The 7,345-nt window shown below is 41.8% G+C and overlaps 1 long non-coding RNA gene across 1 annotated transcript in view; it reads left to right on the top strand.

Moving 5' to 3' along the window:
• The first annotated feature begins 336 nt into the window (after positions 1 to 336).
• LOC102012226 overlaps positions 337 to 7,345 on the top strand; it is a 9,935-nt gene continuing 2,926 nt past the window's right edge. The window contains exon 1 of the long non-coding RNA XR_264414.1: positions 337 to 523. This is a non-coding gene — a long non-coding RNA (uncharacterized LOC102012226). The remainder of the gene's footprint in view (positions 524 to 7,345) is intronic.

Here is a 7,345-nt window from a genome sequence, read left to right on the forward strand (position 1 = left end):
TGAAGGTCAACATGACTGCTTCACTAGCTGCTGTCCTGTCTTCTTTGGATTTATCCCCTTAGGTTACAAAATAAAATAACACAAACATACTCCAGTTCAGCCAAAGTTAGCAAACCCAGGAGATCAAGTTAACTTGTGAAGTGGGAAGCCTGCAGAAAGGCTACCATTTCAACCCTCTTTATATGGAAGATCGGGGGTCTTTTAGAAGGAGCCTCTAGGTTAGAACAGTTCCTGATCATGAACAAGTTATTTAAAACTCTTGGGTTGCATGTCCTCCAAATGTAAAGAGAGGCTCAGGAAGAGTAATCCCAGTGGCGCGTTCCGCGAGCTGTCGCGTGCATGTGCCTGGAACACGGTAAGAGTGCAGCAGCTGCTCGGCCTCAGCACTGGTAGCCGTCACCGTCATAGCCACCACTGCCGTTTTCACCCAGGCTCTTTATTACATCAGCTCCTACCAGGTCCCCCTGCGTCTCCTCACCCCCTTCATCCCGACGATCTTGTGCAGAGCCAGCTCCCCAACTGGGTTAGTATATCTACTCTTGGTCTCTTCCTCCAGAAAAGAAAAGAAAAATAAAACCCCAACTTCTCAAACTGTTTAAGCCATGAACTGGTTCCGTTTACGTTCCCATTCATATCCCTACTCTTTCCTTCCCACTTCCTGTATCCAGCTAAGCCAGACCCCTCTGTCGTCATGGTAACCACTGGCTGACGTTACTTCCTCCAGCATCCTCCTCACCACTGCTGCTTCATCGCCACTCTCCAGGCAGGAAGCTTCTGTGAGGTTCCTGAGTGCTCGAATTCAGGTGAACCTCTCAACCAAGCATCTTCCTGCTTCCTTCCTTCTTTCCCTCCCTCCTTCCCTTTCTTCTTTAATTCCATCCTTCCTCTGAGCCTCTATCAAACCTAGTTCTTATTTCTTGTGGCCATTGTTTTGTCATAAATTTTAATCAATCATACATTAGATAAGCTTCACGCTTCCAGCTGCTGTTATTAATAGTCGTACTAAATACCCCCAAGGTTGTATATTATGCTAACTGCTGAACAACTGCCATTCACGGCTCGCAAGGAGTTACTATTGTATTGTAGAAATGCAACATGAAGCCCTCCTGGGGGGCAAAATGCTTTCTGAAGACTTTGACAAAAGTTAGTTTGTCAAATCTTAGTTTAAGATGATTCTTTCCAGGGTTACCTTTTCTTGGCTTTATCTAGACCAGAGTTGATATTAACAATGATTCTTATGCTTCTCAGAGATCTCAGGACTATATGTTTGCCAAAGAATTAGTAAGATACCAATTTCCTAAAATAATGTTGTGAAGCAATTATAAATGCAATTTCTCCCCCTCTCAGCTACCCACATCCCAAGACTTCCTTCCTGCATCTTTTCCAGCAGGGTCCGTAGACCCAGAACCACCTAGGGCCTTTGGAAACCCCTCACCATGGCAAAATCCATAGCACAGGAGCTGCAGTTTTACAACTGGGCAGGACAGCATGGGAGAAGCAGTAGCCCATGCACCCTTTACACCAGAGCACTGTAGATTAAATATTTCTATGTAGACATTTGTTAGATAACCTTAAATCAATAGCATTGCTGACTGATGTTGAAAACTAAACAGGTTAAACATGTGTCTTCTTAAATCCCAACCTCAAAATAAATAAAAAGAGATTTTTGTGACTTAAAAGGACATGAGAAAACTAGGTGGAGATTGTGAGGGGATTTCTATGGTAATTTCCAGTAAACATTTTAAAGAGCATAACCATTTTAGAAAGTTTGAGCACATACAATATTTTTAAATGTCACATGCATTTGTCTCAGACAAGTAGAACATTCTAAGTGGTGTGATGTATTTCTACCTTTGATTTATTTTTGTTGTTTGTCTTTGCTTTCGTTTTGGTCTTCCTATCTGTGTAGAGATTTTAAAATATGTATGTAATGGCTTATTTTTATTTTCTCACTGAACAATGAAATATGTAATATAGTTGTGATTTTACACAAACTTGGTAAAGAGTAATAATAGCTGAAGAACACTTTTGGTAAAGAATGCAATGCTACAATCCACTTGCCTTAGATGTTTGCCAGAGAACAATGATTGTTCTCAGTAATCGACCATTCTGTGTCCAGCCAGAGTCACTTAGGACATAGCTTTTGTATTTTGAGAGAAAAGCATAAAAACATTACTTTTGAACTAACATGCATTTTGCTGCATTGGATACTTATTTCTTTGATGCAGATGGTTTCCCCATATTTTATGCAAATCTTGTTAGTTTTTTGTATGTGTATAGAGAAACACATCTGTCTGATGAGTATTTTAAGGGTTAATTCAGTGTTATTTCAGTGTCATTAACTCAATATATTGACATGTCATCGTAACCCGAGCACCAGACATCTTTGTCCTCCCAACTGAAATGCTATATACATTAGCAATTGCACCATATTTTCCCCAACACTTGGCCCCTCTTTACTATTATTCTGTTCTCTGTCTCCATGAATCTAAATATCCTAAATACTTCTTACAAGTGGCCTTAGACAACACTGGTCCTTCTGTGTCTGGCTTCTTTCACTTCGCATGGTGACTTTAAGATTCATCCATCTGTACACATGTCAGAATGTCATTTCTTTTGAAAGCTGAGTAATATCCCCTTGCTTATATAAATAGTGTTTTGTTTATCCATTATCCCTTAATGGACAGGTGTGATGTTTCTTTCCTTAAAATGTGTTGAATAATGCTGCTATGAATGTCAGTCAGCTGTGAAACCATGCAAGGCCAAAGTAAACATTTCCCGCTGAGAGGAGAATGAATGTGGTAATTATGATACTCACCGGTTCACAGAAGCACACCCATGTAACAAGTGCTGCTGAGCAACTACTAGAGGAAGAGTGGTGAACAAAGAGAGGTTTTCACTGGAGGTGTGGCTCAGCGGTAAAATGCATGCCCAGTGTGTGTAAGACTCTAGTTTTGATCTCCAGCCTGGTAGAGAATGAGCTTCTTAATCAGCATGCAAATTGCAGGTGTGCCAAGAAACCTGGGGAGTAAAATGGAGCTGTTGACCATGGGTCAGACGGGTCCAGAAAGGAACACACAGAGCAGGTCTCAGCTGTGCCCCACGGCCCCCCAGAGTCTAGTCCTAGCACTCACTGCCCTGCTTTCTCATTTGCTGTGACGCTTCATTTGGCCCAAGTCAACCACCTGAACATCCGACCCAAAGCCCTCGCTCTGGATAAACAAGGAAGCTGAAAGACAGGGACCTACGCCAGGTATTTGTGGACAGATGGCCAGGCAGCAGTAAGAGAACATTCCTAAATGGAAAGGGGCCCCCTCACCCTCCACTAGGATTATTTCAAGGTAAATTATCTTAAGATAAATCATTTTATCTGAAATAAAATTATTAGCTAGGAACTAAAATTATTAGCTAGGAACTAAGGAACATCAAGCTATAGGAACATTTTAGAGTCTCTGGATAACTATTCTGGGATTTCTTTTACCTTTTACAACAAATCCCACTTTACTTACCACACTTTCTAATCTCTAGCTAAACAGATAGAGGTCACGTTCTCTGGAAATTCTGTTCAGAATCATAACTCATCTGTCTAGTGATTTCTATGCAAAATATGTAATAAAAATAGTAAGTATGTGTTTTGTCTTTTTTCACATTTTCAAAGTGAAATTTCTAATTTTTGGTGTGTGGAAATGTTATGATCTATGATCAAATCTCTCTATTGTGCTTGTCCTATACCTTTCAACATAAGAAAATGTAGTCACCATATTCACATATTTTCCTAACATCATTATTTATATTTATTGGCTATGATCTGAGTCAATTTTCAAAGCAAGAATGGATCAAAAAAAATAGTCTTTCCTCAGGCCCTTCTTGTTCTTTTTCTTCCTTATGAAGCAAAGAAAAACAAACCACAACTAAAGAAAAGTGGTTAATCTCGCTGTTAATTCTTAATTTTATTTCAAATAACAGGAAAGATCTATATCCCTACCCCTGTAATGCAAAAGTACAACCTTCTCCAAGATATTTCATTGTGGGGCCGAGAATATAAGTCAGTGGCACAAGTGCCTGCCTGGCAAGCACAAGGTCTTGAGTTCAATTCCTGGTTTAAAAAAATTAAGATGTCTTTGGTAATAAAGTGCACATTTTGGAAGATCTGTTGAGGCCATATTTCTTTGGGAAAACCCACCAGTATTTATATAGTTCTCTCTCCTTCAACTTAGGCACACAGAGATATGTTAAAGAGCACAGAATCCCAACACCAGCATCCAGGACAGTGGGTCTTGCCTATAAACCAGGGCATCCCCAGAGCTGACAGGTTCTGGTATTAGAACACACAAGCCATACAACAGTTAATCAAAGAATGACCATCTCACTGGTTTGGCTGAATCTTGTTGCAGTCTGTTTAGAAAGTGTGGTCATGTCGTAAGATGTTATCCACAATAAAATCAAATTAAATTAAAAATCAGAAAAAGTGACATACAGGTGTAGGGTGTAAGAGGGTGATGTAGCATTGTTGATAACAAGGACATGCAACAATGTAATAATATAAATTCATGCTTTCCATGCTTATTGTTTCTCAGTGGATAGATACAATACTCACAAGCCTTTACCTTTGTAAATTCTAAGGGTGTTCCATTCCAAGGAGGTTTCATTAGGCACATTGTTCTCTGCATCAAAAGAATCTTTCATTAAATACAGCGCTCTGAAATCCTTCTCCAAATACAAGAAAAATTATGTTGCCATCATCAACACTCTAAGACAAATGTTATTTCTATACACAAGGATGGATTTAAAGTTAAAATCATACAGATCATCGAGGATCCAACGTCCTTGTTCTCACCTGGCTCAATACAGGATTGAAGAAGTTTTCAAGTCATTGGACCCTCATTTTCCCTACAATTTGAGAGCATTCATTATAGACAGGAGATATAAATACTGTTTAACTTTTTTATTATTTTAAAGATAAAAGAATGAAAACATTAACAAACACACATACATTTAGAAAATGACACAAAAATAATACAAGCAATGCAGAATGTCACACAAGGTGATAGGAAATTAACAATGGTTGTTGCATTACATTTTGATATCTTCAATTTGAACACTCAGATAAACATAGTTGTACTACTGACTTTTATTGCTCTGTTGAAAGGAACAGTTAATGTTTAAGTGTTTGATCCATCTTACATGTCAATACTGTTTAAATTTTGATACAGTTTTTAGTAAATTAATTTATGCAATTACTTCTAACATTTTTCCTACAAAGAAAAAAATTAAGGTTTGTATGCTTTGATTCATTACTGCAGGATATCAAACCAACCTCTTTTTAAGTACATTTGCTTAGTTATGGGGAATCTCATAGTAACTTAAAGAGCTATGAAGGGCTTTTAAAGTATGTATGATGAAGTATCTGTAATCACAGCATAAACTATTTTGCATCTAGCAATATTCAGTGATTGCCACGTCAAACAACTTAGTCAATGTCACAATGACAGAAAGAGCTCTATTTTAAGCATTTATTATAATTAGGCACAAAACTAGGTACCTAGCAGTTATCATCTGATCTAAGTTTCAATTGGATAATAAATATTGTCTTGGAGTTTTAGCAGAGGTCCTCAAATCAAGGGTAAACTTAGACGTCTGAACTCTCTTCAACCAGGACTTGTGGCACCTTGAAAACAATTCAGTGAAGAGCAAAAGAAGCAAAGCTTCAGGAATTAAGGAAGAGCTGAGAGGAAACAAAGAAAGCAAAGAGAAAATTAAGACAGGATAGAGAGAAGAAGGAGCCAGCTAGAACAGAAAGCTCAACGCCCAGGGAGGGAACCTGTCTCAAAATTACAAGCAAAGCCCGGGGACGATGGTCAGCTCCAGGGAGAATCCATGGCTCAGCTAGGAGCAGCAGCCCCAAGAAAACCTATGATTATTACAAAGCTCAAATGCAGTGTGAAAATGAGTTCTTCCATGTGGCAGAAGAAAGAAATCCAGGACTTGGAGAAGAAAGAAATCCAGGGTAGCACCCATCATCTCTGAGAGGGTCTAATCAGGAGCCATTGGGGAAGGGGTTAATTGTTTAAGACTGAGCTACTCCAGGAATCAGAAGCCACAGAACCACAGAACAACTACCCTGCAGGGTTTCTGGATTCACCTTCCCACAGTGACTGTGTGGGAGGCGGCCACCAGAGACAGTCACGGGGAGGGCACACGTTATGCACAGACTCCCTGAGATATGTGAGCTCAGGCAGGAAGGACAGGGGGTCAGACCCTTTGTGGTGAGAAACCAGACCAGCCGTGTGGTTTGCAAGGAGAGCAGGTCTGGAAGTGCTGGCATGAAGTCCAGCGCACAGCTTGGCACCCCAATGCCTCTACCCCGCTGCCTGGAGCCTGTTTGCCGCCCCATCTCCAGCGTGACAGTGGATGTGCCTGGCCTTTCACAGCTGCCACACCCTGGGCTCTACAACTCTACACTGTCTACAGCAGGCATGTGGGCAGCCACTTGTCAAGGGGCGGGGAGTACCCCCTACTGCGTCCTCCATGTCAGCAAAATGGATCACGCTCCGTGAGCTGGCTAAACCTACAGGAGAGGAAGTTGGGGAGAAGAGGTGAAGAGAACTGCCACTGTGCCACTCTTTATCTGATCCCCAGGCCCACTGGCCGTCGTCCTCAGGACTGAACTTCTGGGAAAGGCCTGTGCTTCCTAGGAGCAGAGGTGGGCTGGAGGTGTCTGGTTCCCTGGGAACCATGAGTAGGCCTCCTGGCAGGGGAAGGTTCTGTGTCCTCTTCAAAAGGAACTCTCCAACCAACCTTGTGGACAGGTGAGATGGTCCCAGTACTGAAGCAAAGCCAGAAGATCTCCAGGAGCTGCTGGGGGCAACAGCAACATCCACCCACAGCACTGCTGGGCCTTACAAAGCCCTCAAGGACTAAACTCAAGAGGTAAACCCCCCGGAGAGGGCCGGGGTTCTGGTCCCGAGGAACCCACAACAGCATCCTCCGAGAGCCGACTATCATGCAGCTCTTGTTAAACCTCCCTGACACCAGCTTCCTGCTCTTCCAGGCAGGACTTCCTGCCCTTCCACCCTCTTCTTTCCGTCGTGGTACTGGGTGTGTCAGTGCGGGGAAGAAAACCGCAGTAGTCTGCCTGTTACCCCTCCATGCCCCAGAGCCTGAGACGGGAAAGTGAAGATATTTTAATTTGGGGAAGATGCTGTACTATGGCGTTGCCGTGGACTTGACTATTTCTTTAACTTAGAAAAGGAAATCATTATTTCTTGCTTCAACAAGGAAGATATGGGCTGGGGATTTAGCTCAGTGGCACAACATCTGCCTGGCAAGCGCATAGTCGAGAGTT

Source organism: Chinchilla lanigera, unplaced genomic scaffold (genome assembly GCF_000276665.1).
Source record: "Chinchilla lanigera isolate Chin_1 unplaced genomic scaffold, ChiLan1.0 scaffold00110, whole genome shotgun sequence".
NCBI classification, from domain to species: Eukaryota; Metazoa; Chordata; class Mammalia; order Rodentia; family Chinchillidae; genus Chinchilla; species Chinchilla lanigera.